Source organism: Rhinichthys klamathensis, unplaced genomic scaffold (assembly GCF_029890125.1).
Source record: "Rhinichthys klamathensis goyatoka isolate OS25496 unplaced genomic scaffold, OSU_Roscu_1.1 h1tg000004l_1, whole genome shotgun sequence".
NCBI lineage: Eukaryota > Metazoa > Chordata > Actinopteri > Cypriniformes > Leuciscidae > Rhinichthys > Rhinichthys klamathensis.
This window is the reverse complement of record NW_026606557.1, coordinates 7,178,671-7,202,896: the sequence shown is the minus strand read 5'-3', so window position 1 is coordinate 7,202,896 and position 24,226 is coordinate 7,178,671.

Below are 24,226 nucleotides of genomic sequence, written 5' to 3'. Positions count from 1 at the left end.
TATTGGGTGCTGTTGAAATGGATGAGTCCACGGGGAGCCTCTTTTTATGAGGATGAACATGGTAAATGATGTGCATTTTTTCCTATAGTCTCCCCTGCTTTTAATAGACTGTCAAAATTTTCTTCTAAAGCGATTTCAAAGAACGGTTGCTGCTGTTGCCACAGCAACCTCCAAATCCATAAACTCCCGGCACATTTTCCGAGCTGAGCGGTGCAATTCCCCACCCCGTATAGTTCCTCTCATCACTGCATGTTTCATGCTGTGTCTTTTATGGCATGAGAGGGCCATGTTTGTGTGATGGAAGCGCAGTCCACTTATAGCTGGCAGTATGGCCGTGATATGGAAATAAGCGGCGTGCATAACCGCGTTCACATTCTTGTGCCAGCTGCTCCAGAAAGTAGTCTCAATAAGGTTTCGAGATGACCTTGTTTGTCATTCAGCTGTCATTGTAAAAGCAGAAAAGAAAACTGCTGACAGTTCACAGACATTTTCAAAATTGAGATACGCAGAAGATAGATGAAAGTGAACTATTATATATAATGCTCATGACCTGAAAGAAAGGTTTCAACAATGTTTGTTTCTTCTCACAGTAGTTCCGGACAGTACACCCACGAACCCCGTAAAGTCCTTTCACTCTCCGTCTGAGTCAGGTTAAGCCTCGCTCACACTACAGGAGTTTTAAAATCCTAACCGATTTTGAAATCTGGTTGCAGCTCACACTTAAGGAGAATCTTTGCAGATTTTCTTACCTCAAATCTTAAACATGCTCACACTACAAGATTTGAAAATCGTGGCGCATCACACACTACACAATGTTATTAAGATTCGTGCCAGAGAAAGCGCCTCACGTGATCTCACGCAACAGATCGGAAGCGGAAAGGTGGATGTAAACAAAATATCTGTCCTTCATATCAAGTCATATTCGTGAAAAGGTTGCCGTGTGACCAAGGAAAGCGAAATCTTTAAAAAAAAATCATCCTTTTAATAAGGATATTTCTAATGAATGGCGTCAGCTCGTTCAATACAATGAATCAATGCCATAGATCTCTACAAGGTAAAGCATCAGCAGCGTTGCTCAATGCCCATTGCTGCTCAGCTGAGCATTGTAAAGTGGACTGGAGCTCAAAGTTAAAATTAAAATAATTAACAGCTTGTTTCATTTGACCTATCTTTGAATGAATATAACTTTATAATGAATATAAATATTTTATAATGAAAATATTTTTGTGTAGGCCTAGGCCTAATTCTGTGAATTACACTGTGCAAACCAAAGTAATAGCCTACAGTAGCTACTACCCACCGGATGAAGAAAGGGCTCTCAGTCTCCACAGAACATAAAATATTCATATTATTTTATTTTTCGTGTTGGCATTTGAGGAAAAAACAATGTTACGGACATGACCGCTCTAAGCGACTTTAAAATATGCTTTAAAACTTTCACAAAGACATCAAACAGAAAGCACAAAACCTTTCTTTAAATCGAATTTCGTTTTGTATTAATTGTATCTTAATTTTAAACAATGTTTCATCAACCAATTGCCTGGATTTTTATAAATAAGAAGTAAATATAGCAGACGATAGATAATCACGAAACGGAGGCGTCGGCGATACTTCATAAATTAACCGAAACTCAGCGTATAAGATAGCCTTCTTGCCTCACAGACATGTCTACTTTTAAACAGAACAATTCAAAACGAAAGAAAACAGACTACAGACTGCACTCTGCTTATGTAATCCGTATGAAATGTGCATTTCTCTCTGGCGCGTTCACTACTGAAGATCACGTGCATCCTGCGGAAGACGGAAGAGTTACAGATGGTTCAGGATCGATATCGAAAAATCTATATTTTTGACAACACTAGATTGTAGGCTACTTAGTTTATTATTTCAGATGCCTTTATTATGCATTTAGTATTTTATTATTATTTATTATACTGTATTATGCTTATTTATTTAGCAATAAATGGATAAATGGAGATAATGCGCGCATCGCGCTGATGAGTCACTCAAAATTACCTCAATGGAAATTCCTTCACCATTGGCTATTGTGACAGTAGGCCTACTGACGTAATCACAATCTTGCTCATCCCGATAAATATCAAACATGTTTGATATGATCGGGGCGAGCCCGATTTGTGTAAGAGCAGATCGGGAGGTGCAAGATTCGATCTGTGAATGCCTCACATTACCAGATAATCTGTGCCGAACATCGGAACCGATCGAGGTCCTCGACAAGATTTTTTCTCCGATTCTCGGGAGGGGAAAATCGGGCATAAATCGGCCTAAAACTCCTGTAGTGTGAGCCAGGCTTTAGTGGCATCAAATCATAGATAGATACTCAGTGTTTTGTTTGAGGCTCTAAAGCCAGACTCAGACTACAGGAGTTTATAAATCTTAACCAATTGTGAAATCTGGTTGCATAAGGAGAATCTCCACAGATATTCTTCTTACAAATCTCAAACCTGCACACACTACAAGATTTAAAAATCATGACGCGCTCGTAACAAACTACAAGATATTCTTAAGATTATCATGTCAGATTCAGCACCACACGTGATCTCACGGGGAAGCGTATGTAAACAAAATGGATACTGTGTCGCTGCAAATTGCTGTAGACATTATATGAGGAGACATTTTAAAGGCAGTTGTGTTGTTGCCACATTTCGACCACCCGTTCCTCCATCTCCGCTGTCCACCGGACTCGTAGCCTACAGCTGCTTGTTTCGGTCGCCACGTCAGTGCTATTAAGTACTGATGTAATCATAGTCGACGTCATAATCATCCATATTTAAATCCTAGATATCAAACATGTTTGAAATTGTTGGGTTGGCCCCGATGTGTCTGCGAGCAGATCTTGAGGTTTAGGATTTGGTCTGTAAACGCCTCACATTACTAGATAATCTGTGCCGAACATCAGAACCGACCGATGCCCTGGACCCGATTTATCTCTGGATGTCGGGAGGGGTAAATCAGGCATAAATTTTGTTAGCCTGAAACTCCAACGCTATCTCACGACCAATTCGTACGAATTCATACGATCTGTCTAAAACCCCAGTGATGGGTAGGTTTAGGGGCGGGGTCAGGGGATTTAGCAAAAATCGTACGAATTCGTACGAGTGAGGTTTTTTGAATTCGTACGAATTAGCCACCTCGTAAAATACGTACGAATTCCCGTGAGATTGGGTAGGAAACTCCTGTAGTCTGAGCCCAGCTTAAGTAAACTACATACTGACAAGCAGCACTTTGTTTGTCTTTGAAATAATTGTGAAGTTATCACCGTTATTTTTAAAACTTTTTTTCAGTGACTGCTGCACCATTATTCGATTTTTAAAATGTAATTATGTACTATTTTAATTAATTTATTCACATAAACCTGTGTGTAAATGAAAAAGGTGGTGAGGGGGTCTAAAATCTATGTATTAGTTTTACACAAAAGTATATACTTTTAACCTGAATTTCAGTAACCACAAAGTTTGTCCGAGTCTGCAAAATGTAAAGTTGGGAACAAAAATAGCCTTTGATTCTGAAAGGAACCATATAGAAACATTATACATCACAAATATATCACAAAAATATTTAGTGTTATGTTTAAAACAACTTTAAAATAGTTGTTTTTTTTTCTGACAGAAATTCTTTTTAAAAACCGACCCCTTTTGAAAATCATTGAATCATTTTCCAGTTAAAATTTGGAAAAATTCAAGAGGGCTTTTCACACTGCACTAACCTACTTATCTTCGTTCTAAAACCTGTGTTTAAAGGAACGTTTCACATTTGTAATAATTTTATAGGGGAGCAGCGTTAGCACTGCTTTTGCGCTGTTAACCCCACATTGTGGTGCTAAACTTGTACAGTGAAACGATGTGGTGTAGAATGTTACGACTAGATCTTAGCAACGGACAACCAATAGCATACCTCGTATTCACGTGCTTTGAACAGTCACAGAAACACACCACATTGTTAAACATATTTTCAGCGTTTGACGGAAAACAACATAAAATGTGACAATTGGTGTGAAGAAGAGACCGTTTCATTCTTACCTTTATAGTCCGAAAAGCATCAACTTTATAGTAGTTGGCAATATATAGTATGAGGATGCGCAATTTTAGAGCCTTTGTGTAAACATATTGCTTGCATCGCTCGTCCAATCAGTGACACTGACACCGCAAATATGCAAATAAGGACATTAACCCAGGGTTTGGGAAACATGAAGCCAGATAACCCAGGATTGTTTTTAGAATGACCCAGGGTTAACTATTTCAAATCAAGTGTTAAAAGCCCTAAGATTTACTTGAGAAGCAATAATGCACAAGATATTTAGGTTTAAACAAGTTTAATGCGCAAATAATACAAATAATCTGCAGGTGCAGTACGACAAAATCCACTTAATGTGAGACACAATCCATGAAAACAAGTCTTAATATCTTATGCAGTGTTGCATAAGTACATTCCTTTGTTTCAGCGACTGAAACAAAATAATTAATCAAAACCACTAATTGCAAAATGTATTAAGTTATGTTTTGGAGAGTAAATGTCACATGAAAACAACACAAACTGTGATTGGCTGCTTTCCAGGTCAGTCAGGCAGCCTTTTCTTGTCTAAATGGGCAGTTCGTGGCTAGAAACTGTTGCATTGTAAAGAGCTGGTGGCTTTACTCAGAAGTCTGCCGACACAAGACTAGTAGACTAAGACTTGTTCCCAGCAAGTCTTCATTTCTCATATCCAATTAAAAAAATACTTTCCGCAGGCACAGCAACTGGCAGAAGCTGTCTGGTCCTCCCTCAGGGCTCCGGTTGTAAAACATGATTGTATCACCGAGGGGAGCAAACAATTAATCCCTTCCTCCCCTGAGCATTGACATGTATCTCACCTCAGTGCATGTGGAGGCAGGGAGTGTCGCCTCTATAGAGGTGATTTTTATCTGTCTAATCCTTGCTCTCTGTTTCCATTAAAAGGCAAACTTTCAGACGCTTAAAGGCTTAATCCTTCAAAGGGTGTCATAAAGAGGTGATGGGACTTCCATCTAACTTTGTCTGCTGTGTCTTCATGGTCTGGACTCGCCCTCCTACACATCTGAACTCGGCCTGTGTGATTTAGTTTGCCCTCCTCTTCACATCTCACACTGGTAATCCATCAGTTGCTGTGTTTCAATGGACGGATACAACGGTCTCGAGCGGCAGACTTTGGATAACTGGCAGAGGCCCGTTCACCACGAAAGCTCCCTTGCTATGGGAGAGGCATTAGAAGATTTTTCATTTTCAGATATTCTGTGTTTCCAAAAACATTTCTAGTACATGGATATTAGACATACAGTAGCACAATTAACATGTAGCCTACTTACTTTAGGGTTAGGGTAGGATTCAAATTTGGTTGAAAGTGTGTTGCATGTAACTATATGCCTAATTTACTGTTATTTACATGTAACATAACAAGGACACTGTAAAATAAAGCGTTACCAAAATAACATAAAAATCAAGCACCGCGTTAGTTCAGGCAGGCTATGTAGTCAAGCTCGGCTATCAGCTGTCATTAGCCGACTGGAAAAAAAATATACATATCAGCTGATTCAATTTCTTGGCACTCTATTGGCAACGCTCAAACAAGGCGCCTTGCTTAAATGAAGCTGTCTGCTTGCTTGGCTGCTTTCAACCCACCTTCTCCTTTAACTTGTGTTTAACTTAATCAATGCCATTCTGTTGCCATAGATGCTTGCTCCTGACTGACATATATATTAGTTTACTATGAATGTTTTTCTGTCACGGTTGGTTGAAGCAGACGAGGAAGTACGGTCCATTTGCAGCATTTCTTTATTTACACAAACTCAAACTATACAAATGTAAACTCAGACTCAGGAAACAGGACTAGGGAACAGAACAACCAGCATACAACATTAAGGACTGACCACACAGGCTTAAATACAAGGGCAAACAAGCTAAACAAGATTACAAGAGGGTGTGGCTAATAGGAAGCACCTGGGAAGACTAATAAACATAACGGGGAGCTGCTAAACATGAAACAAGACAGAAACACAGATGACATTTTCAGTACATTCAGCAGTGCATTTTAAGTAGCTATGCATATATATATAAAGATGTATATAAAGATTATAATTGTAAGGGGGTCAAAAAGCACTCTAAAGGTCAGCTAATTGAATTTAATATAAATGTAATCTTTAAATTTAATTTAATTGCAATTCATTCAATTAGAATTGCAAGTGTCCAAAAACATTGCATCCGTATTATTTCTATTAGTAGGCTATTCTTTTTTTTTTAAAGTATACGTTAAAAGTATACTAAATTGTACTTCTTTTTTACAAGGGTATCTTTTCTTTTACAATTTAAATGCTCGCAAATTCGAGTTTGAATATGGCTCACGTAATTTGTCGATCATGCTCCCCACTTTTGATCATTTCAGGTTTTCTTGACACTTGACAGTTTTTTTTTTTTTTGGTCTAATACATACTGTCAACAAAAAAAATGTATTAAGTAAAAGATGTATTAAGCACATGGCACACAGAAAATAGGATGTCAGATATGCCCTTGGTTTGTATGCATTGCTGCTCTTTTCCAGGGGACCTGCAAGTGTGCGTGAATATCCTTGTGGAATGTCAGAATAATTACACCTATTAAATGTTTCTGAGCTCTTAACAATCGCAATTACTGTTACAGGTACCTGAGGTCCCTACAAGGTGATCTAGTGTAGTCCTGCTCTTCAACGCAGCGCTCGCATCAGCACGTCTCTCAAGGCCTGCCTGCGCTTCATTTAGAGATTATTTCTATTCATTAACTAAAGAGGCAGATGTGTAATGGTAGCGTGCGCATGCTGCCATTGTAATTTAGACCTTTTTTTTTCTGCTCATCACTTGTAACATGTACAGGGTACAAAATGAACACTCGCAGATGGCCAGATATGAGTAAACACTGTAACTTTGGCGAGTAACTAAAACTTGCATGTTGTACATGTAAATCGAACAGCATGATAATCTGACCCTGGTTGTTCTGACTTAAGCATTTAAAATAAAATAAAAACTGCAAAAGAAAACAAGTGTTCCTCAGTACAATTTTATTCCTCTCATTAAAGTGGCATACACTGCGAGTGACACATGATTTAACAAAAAAAAATTGAAATAATACATAGGCTATATATATATATACGTGTGTGTTTGTGTGTAAATATGTATATACTAGGCAATGAATGTGAATTATAAGCATTTATTGGCCATAAAAACACGTATACTGTATGTTTATATATATGTGTGTGTGTGTGTATATATGTATATTAAAACTGCAGAAGTTTTAATATTAAATTTTAAAAAATACATTTTCAGTTAAATTTGAGGAAACCACTTGAAACATTTGTTGTTTTGAGCTATTTCAATTACTTTTGTTTGATTTTGTTATTGCAAACAGCTGAAAGTCTGTAAATTTAGCCAACAAGCCTGATTTGCAATGGGGGTTGAATAATTTTGATTGCAACTGTATATATATATGTGTGTGTGTGTGTGTGTATAGCTCATTGCCTATTGCAATATTCATCAGTCACATGCTTAATATCTGTTGAGTAAAATAAGTATTGTATATTACAAACATATCTAAAGTTCATAAAGTTGCACTGTGAAGTTTGAAGATCTGAAGTCCCTGAAGATCGCTGGAGGAAGTGAGTGAGCTCAGATGGAATGGTAGATGTCACTCAGGTACATGCGCTGGAAAACTTCAGCATGTGTGTTAAATGGAGCAGAACGTTCATCTCTGTCTGAATCACACACCGGGCCGCACGACTGCTCAGCGGGTGGCAGAGGAGATCAGCCATGAGGAGGCTGGGGAGGGAGTCACTTGGGACTCATTCAAAGGATCCCACTCCCCAGATGATACGGTTTGCGTGCGTGTGTGCTTGTGATCATGCATGTGCACTGACTTTAAATGTATATCCTGCCAAAACGCTTCAGTCAGGTTGCATTCTGAATGTTTTGAAGGTGAAAATCACTCTTGAATCTCATATTCAAACAAGATGGATATGCTAATTAATTTTCTCAAAGACATCTGTTCATCTCAACATTTGGTCTAGACTCTAGAGCTCCCAACTGTGTGCTAGTCAACTTTATGCCACTCATCACTGTGAGATTGGAAAGCTAATCTATTAGGAGTGTGTGTGTGTGTGTGTCCCTGTGTCCATGAGAGGGAGTGTTGCATTTGTCAATGTCACAGATAGGCATCTGACAGTTGTTTGGCTGCAGGACGTTTGTGATTTGAAGCTGTAAATGTGATTAATTAACCCTATAATTCTTACTGTATCAAATTTGGTTTGCACAATTCTATGGCCTCTAAATTATCAGCATGATCAAAACTTTACTGAAAAACCTGTTGCACACAATCTACTACTACATGCTTTTTATATCTACTACATCCATAGTTTATACTTTTTATGTAAGTAAAATACTTTTTTTGCTGTGAACTCTTTAATGATTTTATAAAGCAAACCTAAGAATAACTTTTATACTGTTAGTAATATTTCAAGATGAACACTTATAGGCTGAAGCAATTTAGGTTTATTTCAGTATGTATACAGTTATTTTGTTGTTGTTGTTATTGAAAAATCATCAGTCTTTGTTGGACTGTTGGACATCAGTCTTTGTTGGACCAGGAATGTTGAGGAGCTAAATCATCAATGTATTGCATTGCATTGCATAATATGTTACAGATGAAAATAAAGATATTTGATCATAAAAATAAACCTTTAAATGACATCAGTAAGTAGTCTGATCTTATTTACATTATAAGCTGTCAGAATTTCAACTTACTTTTTTGGCCATATAAATAACATCTGCACCAATTTCTTTCAGTTTAGTAATCTGAATAAAATTGATTTAAATATATATATATATAATTATATTTTTTTTGGTCTGAATAAAAATGAGGTATTTGTATCCTCCTTATCAATGAGATCCATTTTCTCAACCATACCATACTTTGTAGTATATAAAAGCCTGATGTATCAAATATAATACTCAGCAAATATGATACTCAACATTCTTTAAAAAAAAAAAAAGAAAAAAAACATTTTTCGGACCCTTTAAAATACTGCTTACTGGCAAGACATCTACTTAAACATATAATGAAACACTTGCATGTTTCCTGCAACAATTATTTTGTCAGAACACAAAATAATAAACAATGGAGTTTCCGAATGGCCAATCAACAAAACATTGACCCCTTGTCTGACTGTTTAGCTTGCTTGATTCACTGGAGTCTTTGAAATGTGACTGATGATTACTTAGAATAGATGTTTTGGTTTTGAATAAGTGCCATTTAATGGAAACTCGTTTTTGCTATTCATTTTTATGTCTATCTTCGTGTTTGACATATTGGGAAAATAAGATATCACAATGCTTTTACATATTCAGTATTATTTATTCACCTCACAGTGTACCTACAGAACATGGTAAAAAAAAAAATACATCTAAAGCAAACAAACGCAATATGGTAAATGCATATGGTGCATCTGTTCACAAAAATACACATCAATTGAATATGCACAGGGTGAAGCTTTCAGCATACAGCATGTGATTTAATCATGATGTTTCAAGAGGAAAATCAAATGAGCACAACAGAATATCACACACACATGCACACACACAAAACCTGTTGACAGATACTTCTGTTGTGTTGTCTGAAGCGGTGTAGGAGGGGTGGAGTGATTTCCCACTGAGATCCCAGTGTCAAATACTGCCAAATTTGGGATTGTGATGGGCACAGAAGGGTTTCAATGGCACTTCGCTGAAATAGCTACTTAGCTTTAATGACGTAAGAGCCAACACCAGAAAATTTGAGCTCTCGCTTATGTAACAATGTTCAACAAATAAAAAAAGTTATGCCATAAATCTTTTCACTATATGCCTCATTCCATAGGATGGGATTGGGATCAATAATTTGTCTTTTAACAGATTTTATTTTATTAATTAAATATTGATTTAATATAAAAAATTTAATATAACATTTATTTTATTCATTCAACTTCATTCTTAATTCATTTATAATTCTATATGACACAAAATCACATATTTCAAGAGATTAAGAGAGATGTAAGTTAAAAATTTCAGTCTGTACCAATATTTCATGGTTCCCTTTCGAGGGAACTCGAACTGCATACGACACATTGGGGAACGCCCCCCAGCGTAGCGCCTCTGAAGCATGAATGAAACTAGGCCAATCATGATTGGTGTTGCGTCATGATGTAACGTGTGACGGCATACACGGTTCTTACAAGGGGACTCCGGCACACACACCAGCTTTCTGTTCTTCAGCAAGCGCTCTCTGTTGACGTGTCTGTCTTATTTGGCGTTGTCTGTCTCAAATATCACACAAGCACTATATATATATATATATATATATATATATATAAAGAAAATGGCGACTTAAAGTTACAAGCGGTGTGTGCATCCCTGACCTCGCTACATCACGGGTGGGGACACACACCAATTGTGTGTACATTGTTTGTGAGCGCAGCACACGCAGGCAGCTCTCAAGGGGGCTGCTTGTCTGGATTGTGAAGTTTTAACAATGCGGGTGCTGCGCTCTCGTCTGGCTATTTTTAATGAGGATGGCCAGGCTTGTGAACTCTGTGGTAGGGTCCCGCGTCCGTTGAGGCGGCGCGGTGGTGTTCATCATGGGGCTCGCAAATGGATCTGGCAAGGAATCTTGAGATTGCAGAGGCACTTTCCTCTGCCAGTTCCGATGTTCTCCCGCCTCACGCGGAAGCCCAGCCAGCGGCTTCTTCCCCGCGAGCGGAGAACCCGATGCTCAAGCTGTCTGCTTCTGAGGAAGCGGACGTGCTCAGCATCGAGGGCGGGGATTATGGAGATGACTCGCCACTCCATGTCCCCGCATATGAGGAGCTGGTGGAGGTTGTTTCTCGCGCTGTGGACCAGTTAAACATCAGCTGGCCACGTGAAAGGAGTCGAGACCATACTTGGCTCTAGAGCTCTCTCCACGAGGAAATTGTACGGCTTAAAATAGAATGTTTTCACCATATGGTGTAGAGAGCGTGAAGTGGACCCAGTTAACTGCCCGGTGGCTTCAGTGCTGGAGTTCCCCCAAGATCGCTTCTCGGCTCGTCTTACCCCGTCCACACTTAAGGTGTACGTGGCTGCCATTGCAGCTTTCCATGCTCCACTGGGTGATGGGCAGACATCAGTTGGTCTTACGTTTCCTCTGAGGGGCTTGGAGGATGAGACCTGCGGCTTGTACCAGAGTTCCCACATGGGACCTGGCAGTGGTTCTCGAAGGGCTGGTCGAGGCCCGCTTCGAACCTATGGAGACGGCTGAGGCCAAGAACCTTTCCCTCAAGGTAGCCTTTTTGCTAGCCATTACTTCCCTGAGGAGAGTAGGAGATACTCAGGCGCTCTCGTTATCTCATGGGTTAGGGCTACGTTAGGGCTATCTTGCATCACAGGCCGGGCTATCTGCCTAAAGTACCATCGAATGTGGCATGGCCTACGGTTCTGCAGGCTTTTCATCCTCCACCTCACATGGTGGCGGATGAAGAGACACTTCACTTGCTCTGCCCTGTTAGAGCTTTAAAAATGTATATTGAGAGGTCTTCTTCATAGCGGAAGTCAGACCAGTTTGCTGGTGTGTTTCGGGTCGCCCAAGAAGGGGCTTCCTGCGTCCAAACATCAGCAATTGGATTGTTCAGGCGATATCTATGGCCTATCAGGTGCGCAGTTTTCCTTCACCTTTGGCCGTGAGGGCCCATTCAACCAGAGGCATGGCGTCCTCTAGAGTCCTCCTTTCAGGGGCACCGATCCAAGAAGTGTGTGATGCAGCTGGATGGGCCACCCCTCACACTTTTAAAATTTTTACAGTCTGGAAATCCCTTCTACGCCTGGCACTCTTGTGCTCTCGTCCTAAGTGTGCCTGTGCGCAGCTTCACACTGGGACAGGCAGGGCTCATTGTGGCATAGTGGGTACTCGTTCCCCAATGTGTCGTATTGACGCAGTTCGAGTTCCCTCGAAAGGGAACGTCTCGGGTTACGACTGTAACCCTTGTTCCCTGAGAAGGGAACGAGACACTGCGTCCCTCCGCCAAGCCTCCCCCTGCCTGGGAGCGACTTGCTTCATCACAGAAGCTGACGCTTGTGTGTGCCGGAGTCCCCTTGTAAGAACCGTGTATGCCGTCACACGTTACGTCATGACGCAACACCAATCACGATTGGCCTAGTTTCATTCATGCTTCAGAGGCGCTATGCTGGGGGGCGTTCTCAGGGAACAAGGGTTACAGTCGTAACCCGAGACGTTCTCTGTACAAGTTTCTGTATAGCAAAAACTACTGGAACTGTTTAACTATTTAATTTAACTGTGTGAGGATATACACTCCAAGATTTAATGCAGATCGATCCACCTTGTTTTGCAACACGAAAGTAAGCTATTTTGTGTGAATGTGCAAGACTTCCGATTCATTTGGCGGTAAATAACCAAGAATAAAGTGCACTTGTAATGTTTTTTTTATGTATTTGTTCTCTGTTCATGTTTCATGCCCTTAGTTCATGTTTATTATGCCCTGTCTTATATTTTGAAGTTCATGTTTATTAGTCGTAGTCATGTTTTCTGTTTTTGTCATGTGATTCCCTGCTCCCCTCGTGATCCTGTCATTCGATCTTGTCATGTGTTTCCTTGGTTCACTTTGTTGATTTTATACATATATATATATATATATATATAGAGAGAGAGAGAGAGAGAGAGAGAGAGAGAGAGAGAGAGAGAGAGAGAGAGAGAGAGAGAGAGAGAGAGAGAGAGAGAGAGAGAGAGAGAGAGAGAGAGAGAGAGAATTTGAATTTTAAACACCTTTTATTACAAATAACCTAATACTAATACATTCAGTTCCTACCTACAAGAGTACAAAAAAACATACACATTCAATATATCAAATATAAAACTCATTCCAAAATATGTGCAAACTGTAAACTCTCATTAATTATTTCACACAGAGCCCCCTTATAACACCAAATCAATTCAAAAGACATAAGATCCCCCATAGCCTTATAAAACCGAAAGTCAATTAAAATTCTAGATTTTACTAGGTTAAGAAACACAATCTGCAAATTAACACTTGAATTGCGTTCAATTCTTATTTTTCTAGTGTCATATATCGCCTTCTTTGCTAGACCCAGCAAAAAATTCAATAATTGACAACAAAATCGACATCTCCGGATGTATTTAAACCCACAAATAAACGTTTCCAAAGAAAAAGTCTCATCAAAACAACCAAATAAACTCTCTAAAACCTGAAACAATGGTAAAAGCCTGTTACAATACACAAAAGCATGAAATATGTTCTCCTTCTGAAAACAGAAAGGGCATTCATCGCTAGTATCATGGTTTATGACTGAAACAAGTGCATTCACGGCAATCGCTCCATGAAGAATCCTCCACTGTAAGTCACCCACTTTTTTTGGCAAAGGTGACTTGTATAACGCTCGCCATTCCGGCTTGACATCCTCTCCTAAATGGAGGACAGAACGCCAAGGCGTATCAACTCTTTTATGCAAACACTTCTTATTCAGAGTTTTGACACAGTTTTTGTACAAAAATTTTCCAGACACTGGATTAGGACCCATTAACATCAACAAGTTAGGTTGTAAAAAAACACCTTCACATTCTTCGAAATCAGTCAACAGACACAAATCAGGAAAAGGGTCATTGCAGTCTGGAGTAATTAACCCTTCAGTATAATCTTCCAGCAGTTTAACTTCTTCTGACGTAAGTGCTGACTTCCATTCTCCAAGTAATTTGGCCGTTATGCGTTTCGATTTCAACCCCAACTGTCTGACGACCGCATCAACATTCTCAAAGTCCAGTCCAGCCAGTTTAAATAATTGTCCAAGCGTCAAAACTCCAGCATCAAGAAGAATATCACAAATTGCAGGGAGTGTCTTTCCATTTGACAAGTCCAAGCGCGATCCATGAACCAGCGGTTCTTTTAGCAACCAATGCAGTGAGGTCATAGAGCTGGGTCTCTGCACCTTAAACAATGACCAAACTTTAAACAGATTCCGATAAAAAATGGGCAACTTAGAAAAGTCCATCCTTTGCGGATTCAACCAAAACAAAGATCTCTCAAAGTCCAGACCTCTGAAATTTCGCAAAATAACACAAGCAGCATGTTTCCAGTTTGAGTCTATTGGCCCAGTCAACAGCCTTTGGGCAAACTGAAGCCTAAAGGCCGCTATTCTGCTCTGTATATGCATTAAACCATGTCCGCCTTCTTCTTTGGGTAAATACAGAACGGCTTTCAGCACCCAATGCATCTTGTCCCAAAAAAAATCAACTAAAATAGATTGTAATCTTGGCAATAAATCTCGTGGAGGATCTACACAATAAAATCGATGCCATAGAGCAGATGCAATTAAATTGTTTATAATCAATACTCGACCTTTATATGACATTTTAGGGAGCAAAAATTTCCATTTGTTAAGGCGACCTTTAAACTTCTCCACAATCCCTTCAAAATTCTTTTTCATAAACATTTCATCCCCTAAAAACACTCCCAAATATTTTAAGCCTTCCTTGGTCCAGGATAACCCTTCTGGAAGTGTTGGTTCCATATTGTCCCAACTTCCAACCAAAATTGCTTCGCTCTTGGACCAATTTACTTTTGTGGCAGAAATTTTTTGAAAATTTTTCAAGATCTCCAACAACACATTTACATCTCTCTGTCCATTAATTAGAATGACAATGTCGTCAGCATATGCCGATAACTTAAAAACATTTGTACAGCATGGGACACGTACTCCAGACACTTGTGCTCTTAATTTATTTAAGAGAGGCTCTATAGCCAAAGTATACAGCATTCCAGACAATGCACAGCCTTGTCTGATACCTCTAAATACTTTGAAAGGGGCACACAAATTTCCATTAATTTTTAAAATACTTTCGACATCATTGTACAACACTTTAATCAAGGAAATAAAACCATTGCTAAAACCAAAAGCTGTTAAAACATTCCATAAATACAAGTGCTCCACTCTGTCAAAAGCTTTTTCTTGGTCAATTGACACAAGGCCAAAGTCCAGTTTTAAGTTTTTACCTATCTCTAAAATATCTCTAATAAAGGAAATGTTATGAAAAATTTGTCTCCCTGGAACACAATATGTCTGATCGGGATGAATAATTTGACCTAAAACTTCACTTAATCTACTCGCCAAAACTTTGGAAAGTAATTTGTAATCTGTACACAGCAAGCTCACAGGTCTCCAATTTTTTATCTCATTTAGATCACCTTTCTTTGGCAATAATGTAAGAACACTTCTTCTACAACTTAAAGGTAGTTGTCCATTAATCAAACTTTCATTTATTACTTGCAATAAATCTGGGCTCACTTCTGTCCAAAACGTCCTATAAAATTCAACTGGTAGCCCATCTATTCCAGGTACTTTACCACCTTCCATACTTTGAAGTGCCTTTTCTAATTCCTCTAAAGTGACAGCTTTACTAAGTTCAGCATTTACTTCTTCAGATACTTGAGGCAGATTTTCAAAAAAACTCTCATCCTGCATTTCATCAAGCGTTAATTCACTCTCATATAATTTTTCATAAAAACTAACTGCCCTGTTTCTGATTTCAAAAGCATCTGACAACACATCTCCAGTCTCAGAACGTAAAGTGTGTATAAACCTTTTTTGCCCATTTTTTTTCTCTAAATTAAAGAAGAATTTAGAAGGTGCATCCATTAACTCTATATTCTGGAATCTTGACCTGACGAGAGCTCCTTGTGCAGTTACATCTAACAGGTCATTTAAAAAATTCTTTTTCTCTTTAAAACTCTTGATAACAGTTAACTCTCCAGTGACTTCAGCAAGTTCTTGCAATTCTTTTAATTCTTTTTCTAACATTTCAATTGCACCTTTTCTTTCTCTTGTGGCATTAAAGGTATAATATTGACATAACTGTCTCACTTGTGTTTTCGCAAAATCCCACCACTGCTGTACAGATTGAAAGGAAGACTTTTTTGATCTAAATTCAATCCAAAAATCTTTAAAAATACCTCTAAAAAAAAGATCACATAACAGATTATTATTCAAGTGCCAATAAGCACTTCTTGGCTTAATAGAAACCGCTGTCACATCACATTTTACTAGACTATGGTCAGAAAAACCAACTGGGATAATAGAACACCCCCTAAAAAAATTAAGTTGATGTTTATATCCAAAGAATCTATCCAACCTCGCTAGAGATATCAGATTATCTTGAACATGAGTCCAAGTATACTGCCTTTGGTTGAAATTAAAATTTTTCCACACATCAGCAATCTCATTAGACTTCATCAACTCAATGAGTCTCTTTCGTGATGGCATATGAGGCTCGACATGATTCCTGTCTGTTAAGTTCTCCGTACAATTAAAATCCCCCCCTAAAATTAAAACATCCTCTGTGTTACAATTTGCTAATACATGACTCAGCGTATCTAAAAAACACATTCTTTCAATTGCTCTGGTAGGAACATACACAGAAATAAATACAAAAAAACTATTCTCGAACTGGGCTCTGACTTTTAGCAGTCTACCCTTTAAAATCTCTTCCACTTGATATGAACAAGGAACAAAACTCTTAGAAAATAATATAGCAACACCTCCACTGGTGGAACTCAAATGACTTAAAATAGACAATCCATCAAACTCTCTTGCCCAATCACTCGCATTTATCTCATCACTATGAGTCTCTTGAGCAAATAAGACATGCACTTTTTTCTGTCTAATTGTTTCAAAAAGACGAAACCGCTTTTTACCTTCTCTTGCCCCATTCATATTCAGAGAAGCAATGCATATTTCTTCCATAAATGAGGAAAGAAAAAAGCAAATTAGACTCAACAAACACAACTCCACATACATGTGTTTTTCATTTTTCATTACAACTATTGGACTCTGGTTGGGCATTAAGCTTAGCAAGTATTTTCTTCAGACGATATACTTCTTGATTACTAAAACACCCTTCACTCCTATATATTCTTGCTTTATCAATGAACTGCAGTACATCAGGAAAAAACTCTTCGATACGAACTTTTCTCACATTCTTAGTTGCCTTCAAAAAAGATTTAATGTCGTCCGAACTATAACTCCTATTCGAAAAACCACTTAGCGGCAAACTGCACTCCACACTGCATTCCGAAAAATCACTTTCACTTTCTGTGTCTGTTTGGCTTAAATCGCGAACCGATCCTTTTTTTGCTTTCTGATCTGAAGAACGCTGTTCTAGCCTTCGCTTCAGTGGCGTTTTAAAAGCACAATCGTCCAACTCGGGCTCCATCACACTTTCAAGATTAACAGAAGGTTTGTCTACCGTGTCCGCAACACAGTCTCTATTCTCCACCTCCTTATCTTCACCCACAGTGACCACCATTCCTTCATCCTCCTCAGAACGATCCGCCCGCTGTACATCCACTGTCACTGTGACAGCCGCCGGCGCCGCTATCTGCACTGAACTCGGTCCAGGCACCTCATCATCTGCGACTATCGCAGCGACATTTCGATCTACATTTACAATGTTTCCATCTTCTAAAACCTGTAAAGGTCTCTCATTACTCTTATCCTGTCTACCTGGACACGCACGGATCATATGCCCTAATTCACCACAATTAAAACACTTCATGTTGTTTGTAGTGGCAAAAATTACGTAATTAAATTCCTCGTGTCGAAAATTTAAGGACAAATCCAGTTCATCAATATTATCTTGTAGGATCATATAAACATAACGCCTAAAAGACACTACATGTTTCAAGAGAGGAGATTTGGTGCCAATCGGAATCATCTTTATAGGCGAGACTGTTTTTCCATAACGGGCAAGCAATCCGATCAACACTTCATTTGGGATAAATGGTGGCACATTCGATAAAGTGACTTTTTTAGAAGGTGTAGACAAGGGAAGCACTGGTGTAAAAATACCGTTAATCACTATGCCGCTTTGTACTAACTGATTTGCTAAATCCACTGTTTTCATAAATACAACAACAGCGCTGTTCATACGGGACGCTGATACAATATTCTCATATCCGACCGCTTCTCCCACCGCTAAACTGCATCCCTCCACACCAGCACCTGAGTCTATTTTTACACCATGACGCCTTGTCAAAGAATTGAAACTCCCGCCGCTGCCTGGGGTAGCCATGCTCCCAACACGTGGGAGCCGACACCCCGTCTGACACAACACTCACTTCCCTACTTCACAACTTAAATCTACAAAAAACAAAACCAATAAACAACTAACCAAAAAATAAATAAATAAATAAGATAGAGAAGTATAGACCACTCGTACCTCACACAGCAGCCAAACGCTCGCTCACACTCACTCCGCCCACTCACCCGCACATGCGCACAGAGAGAGAGAGAGAGAGAGAGAGAGAGAGAGAGAGAGAGAGAGAGAGAGAGAGAGAGAGAGAGAGAGAGAGAGAGAGAGAGAGAGAGAGAGAGAGAGAGAGAGAGAGAGAGAGAGAGAGAGAGAGAGATACTTAGTAGGGATTCGGGAGCATGCATAACTCAACAGACATCTGTGATTGCTATAATGCTCAGAAAAAAAGAAACCTTTGCAAATAGAAAACGTTGATTATCTTTACAGAGTACACACACAAATACACACGTATTTTGCATTTAAAAACAGCTGTCTATCAGTGGGAAGTGAAAAATATAAGTATCGACCAAGCGGCAAACCTTCCGGTCTCTCTCTTGAATCCAACATTGAAGTGACTTAAACTGCAATTCATCGACTGGCCGTTAGAGACAGGCTCCAAAAGAAAGTCAATACCATGTTAAAACTTTATAGCAGAAAAAAAAATTTTACAGCCCGGTACAAAAAGTGGTTTTGGTCTATATAGCTAATTTTGCCCTTCATGAAAACTTTGAGGGGGGTGAATTTTTTTATAACTCATCCGTTTAAATTATATTGAGCCTTAAGGTTCTGTATAATTAAGGGCATGGCCCCTTGAGTGACAGGTGGATTGCCGCTGCTGTCACTACTAGCCGTTTGTCTGCAGTCTGTTAGTCGTCAAGGCCCTTCAGCTAATCCCACCTCTTTGCCAATTTTCATTTATCCACGAGTGGCGCACTCCTCCCACTTTGGGCTTCAAAAATGCTCTTCAGAAACCTACGGGTGACATCACGGACACTATACGGGCCCTATTTTAACAATCTAAGCGCATGGTCTAAAGCACAAGGCGCAATTGCACTTAGGGCGTGTCCGAATGCACTTTTGCTAGTTTAACGATGGGAAAATGGTTTGCGAGCTTGGCGCATGGTCCAAAAGGATTGTCCCTATTCATATAGAGTAATGGGTGTGTTTGGGGCGTAGCGTGAAATAAACCAACCAGAGTTTCATCTCCCATTTCCTTTAAAAACCAGTGGTATCGCCATGGCGGATTGCTATTTACATGGTGGAATTTGCAAGCAGAAAGACTGAACGCGTCTCCAGAGCGCAAACGGATCGACTCGTGCGCGAGGTTAAAGCGTGCAAGCAGATCATCTATAGGACAAGCTAGATTCCACATAATCTTTATGTCCACAATATTGATCTTTTACATTGTGATTCTTTTATTTTTAATATTTGGCTAGTTTGTGTGCTGCTGCCCTGTGTGTGTAATAGGCTGAATGTACCACGTTGTGGACCCGCCTATAGGTGCACATTACTAACGCGCTCTTTAAATAACAAAAAAAAATATTGCGCCAATTGACTTTAGACCAGGTTTTTGTTGGTCAATGGCACAGTCTATTTCAGTTGCCTCGAAAGGGGATCATTTTGACGACGTGGTTGTCTGTACGCGAAACACAGAGGAAAAGCTTTTCCGTTTTTTAGTACATCGTTTTCTTGAATGTACTGAAAGACCTCAACTGAATAACTTTTTTGAGAGCTCATGCTTTGAATCAGCGTGTCACATCGTAGGTTGATTCCAGGTCGCTGTAATTCTGGAGTGTTAATCAATTAAATGGCCCTTTAGATATGCTACAGTAACCCTTCATCCGCTCAGGTCTCTACATAACTCCATTAACTGTTGATTACTGTCTTACTTCAATATGCCAGAGAGTATTTTCGACCTGATAGGTCACAGATGGACAGTGTTACTTATTCTGTATACTCTGTATAAGCAATATTACCATAACAAAAGTGATGTTGCTTTTATACAACAGTTCTATTAACAAATAGTTGATGTTCCCAATCAGACAACTAACTGCTGTGTAATTAAAATAAACATTTCGATCAGAGCATTGCTCCACCAAAAATCAATGTTTTCGCTCTTGCTTTCCATCCCAGGAGCTTAAGCTTGCAAGGTTACCACAATGAGACGCCAGCAAAACCACAATCCATGACTCCCAGATGTGAACAGAACCATGAAATAACCTTAAATGCCAGAAACAACCTTGTGGCAGTCATGTATAATTATGAATAATTGCAGTACGCATTCACCAGCACACACTGACACATAAAGCAGACAAATTATCATAATTATAATAATTTACCGGCACACAGAGACACATAAAACAGAGTTCAATGGATGTTATTAAATGACCTTTGGTCACCTAGTGTCATAGTTTTATTTGTAGTTTGCTATTGCTTTGTTCATCTGTAGCATGTGAACCATATTTCTGCATGATTGGAAGTCAGTAGACCTGACATACAATGACGACCCTAATCCCCGCTTATGACTGAGAGACCATGTGGGATGGCTAGGACAAACTACCAATTGATGCAACAGAGGAGACAGAGAAGGAAAAGGAAATGCCCGTTCACATGTAGCATTTATTATAGTCCCGAATACATTACTGTTTCGCAAAAGCTGTTAAAGTTGTTCACCTCCAAGCACTCACAGGAAAAAAATATCTGATGTTAATGATAACGTACTGTACTACATAATGATATTCATTCAGCCTTTTTTTAGCCATGACAGCAAAAGCCTCAGTGCTCAGTATATACTCTTATATACTGCATATCAATGTAAATCATCATTCGCAAACCATACTTATACAGTCTGACAAAAAAATTTTTAGGACTTGATTTTATCCACCATAAACTGATTAAGGAAAAGAGGAACATTTTTGGAAAAATAATTGAAGAACATTGTAATAATTGTGAAAGTAAATACGATCCGTTTTGATGTCGTGTTGACTTTTCAAAATGTATTAACACGATAAAGCCGTATCATATTTGGGTTTCACTTTATTTGGATGGTCCCTTTAACGCATTCAGTTGACTATAAATAATGTTGCACCTACATTTCTACTAACTCTCACTAGTGTTTGTAGAGTATTAGTAGACTGGTAGGGTTAGGGATAGAACAAGATAGAAAAAGTTTATACTTTTTATCAAGTAAAAGGCCTTTTAGTATAATTGTAAAAATGTCCACCCTCAGGGCGTGATACATGTGTATTTTTGCTGTGAAATCATTACTGATTTGTATAAAATAAACGAAAGAGTAACTTTTATATTAGTAATATTTCAAGATGAACACTTACTGGACTAAAGCAACTTAGGTTTACTTGATTATGCATACATCACTTTTTTATTAAAAAAAAATCCTGTTAATATTATCAAATTCATCAATCTTTCTAGGAACATTTATTTGTATCTCTGAATCATCATTGTATTGGGTTCCATTATATATTTCTTGAACCCCGACAATGGAAACTCTGATTATAAAACAAAGCATTTAAATGTCATCTGAATAAGACATATTATTTGGAGTCATAGAGTAACAATGTATGTATATGCATTTTATGTACTAAGTTATACTGTTATAAAGATCTCACTGATTTACATTAGAAGCTATCAAAATCTTATTATTTGGCCATATGAATGTCAGAAACTGCACCAATTTGCATACTTTTGCTCAGGTTGGGCTTCTGAGTAAAAGTGGGGTGGTTTTTTTCCCCTTCTAATTCTCACCATATATAACTATATCAAACAGGCCATAAAAACAATAAATAAATAATGTATATTTTTTCTAGTGTTCAAATAAACTGTTACATTTAAAAATAATCCCCCATAAAATGCAATCCCGTCGAATGCAATTAATGTCTGTCGGTGGTAAGGCAAACTCTTTCCGTGTAAACTCACTTAAAGTGGAATATTGCCACAATTAATTAGTTCCATTATCCACTTTATAATTACCATGAGCTGCATGTGTGAAACATTTTAGGCAATCCTGAGAGTGCTGCAGATGGAGTGTGAAAAAAAAGCCCTGTCAAAAAGTCTCCAGAGTAAATGTAAACCTAGCAAAACATGACCAATGGCCTCCAAATGAATTCACATTTCATTTAATAAAGGAGTAGCAGTTTGTGCTTCCACCCACCCATCTGCTAGCGGGACCGGTGCCTGAGGGACCGGTCCACCATCACCATTAAGATGACATTATACCCAACTGGACGCTATCTGACCACAGAACAACACTTCTGTTCAGGGTTTTCAGAAGATAAATGGTGACAAAAGTAGACGCATTTCAGATGTATTGTTAAAGGTATGACTGGAGGCCATTTAAACAGTGAGAGACATGATAAAATGATGACAGATGTGATGATAGATGTGTTATTACAGCCTAGAGAGAAGTTCAGCTTTGCATCACATGAATAAATTACATTTAAAAAAAAGATTCAAATAGAAAACAGAAATTTTAAATTGCAATAATATCTCACAATATTTCTGTATCTTTGATCAAATAAATGCAGCATTGGTGAATATAAGAGACTTGTTTAAAAAAAAAATTAAATTATATTATGTAATTGGTTGAACTACTCATGTAAGTTAATATAAACAAAAAAAAAAACTTTCTTATTCCTCTCCTCATGCAGATTTTAGTCTAATCATGAATGGATTGGTAACACAGATATTTGTCATCCTTTATAGTAAAAAAAAATGGTCTTTGCCCATTTATGTGAAAACAGCATATCAGGAGACATCAAAATCGTATTGCATTATCGCACCCTCATGTTGAGAGTCTGTCACCAGAACATCCACTTTCCTTTTCTGAGACACATGGAGCAGGAGATGTATGATGTCTAAGGGAATACTTTTACCTGCTGTTAAAGAAGGATGAGAACAGTGCAGAAAGACCAATGGCAAGTCTGGCCTGCCCTAAATCACAACCTTCATTTATTACTCTAGAAGTTTGGTGTCTGTTTTATTCTATTACTGTAGTTTGGATTTAGTTCCAATCACACAACGGGTAGTAGTTCAAAGTAGATGAAAAACAAAAAGACAACTCAGATGTCTCAAAGGAAAGATGTCCTATTTAAGTCAAACTGTTTCCGTCACACCTCCCGTGATCAGAAACATAGATCGTACCATGGATCAAACACAAGGGTTGTTTCTAATTTTAGGGTTTGTTATGTTTGAATAAATCATGCTTGTCAATTCGCAAACAAACAATAACATACCGTTACAAAGCATTTTTTTTTTTTTTTACTTGTATGTTTCAGTATTGTTCACTTTGGCAAAAAGTTTGAATGTGTATTTCCCCCAATCACTGTGAGAGATCACTGCAGGACTCTGCATTAGGGCAAGATCTCTTGTATGTGTCAATTGCAAACCAACAAAAGTAGGTTAACAGCTGGAGATAAATGCGATAAATGCCCTTTTCCCAATTGTTTGAAAAGGAAAGTGTTCAAATGAGTGGCACTGGCCCATTTAAACGCACACCAAACATGGACATATTCTGAAGTTTTGGTGCTACTCTATCTAAAATAGTGTATGACCCATTTACTGACACAAAAGAAGAGTAAATGTCTGTCCGTATGTTGCCATTGTCATTTAGGGCATCTTTTTTGTGTGTCTCATAGTGGAAGAAATATCTGGATCAGATTTTCTGGTTTATTGTACCTAGACTTCTTGGTAGGTTACATCTTTGCATTCTGGGGCCCTGTCCCAAATGGCACACTCCGGACTTGTGGACTTCCTCAGAGTCCACACTTCGGTGACGTCATGTAGTGCAGACCTATAGGGCCCTTAGCGCGTGTCCGCATTGAGAGGTATTTTTGGGACAGACTCGATCGTCACGCCGGAAACAGGAAGACGGTCTGATTGTTGTTATGGACAGGAGCTACAGGTTCGGGGAAATATGCTGCCTATTGTTGTTGTGTTTACATATGACTCAGTAAAGCCCTGACATTCAGTTCTATTTATTTAATAAATCATAATACGATCGTATTATTCAGCTCGCTATTATTAGCCTATGTTTGAGACATCAACCACTGGTCGATGA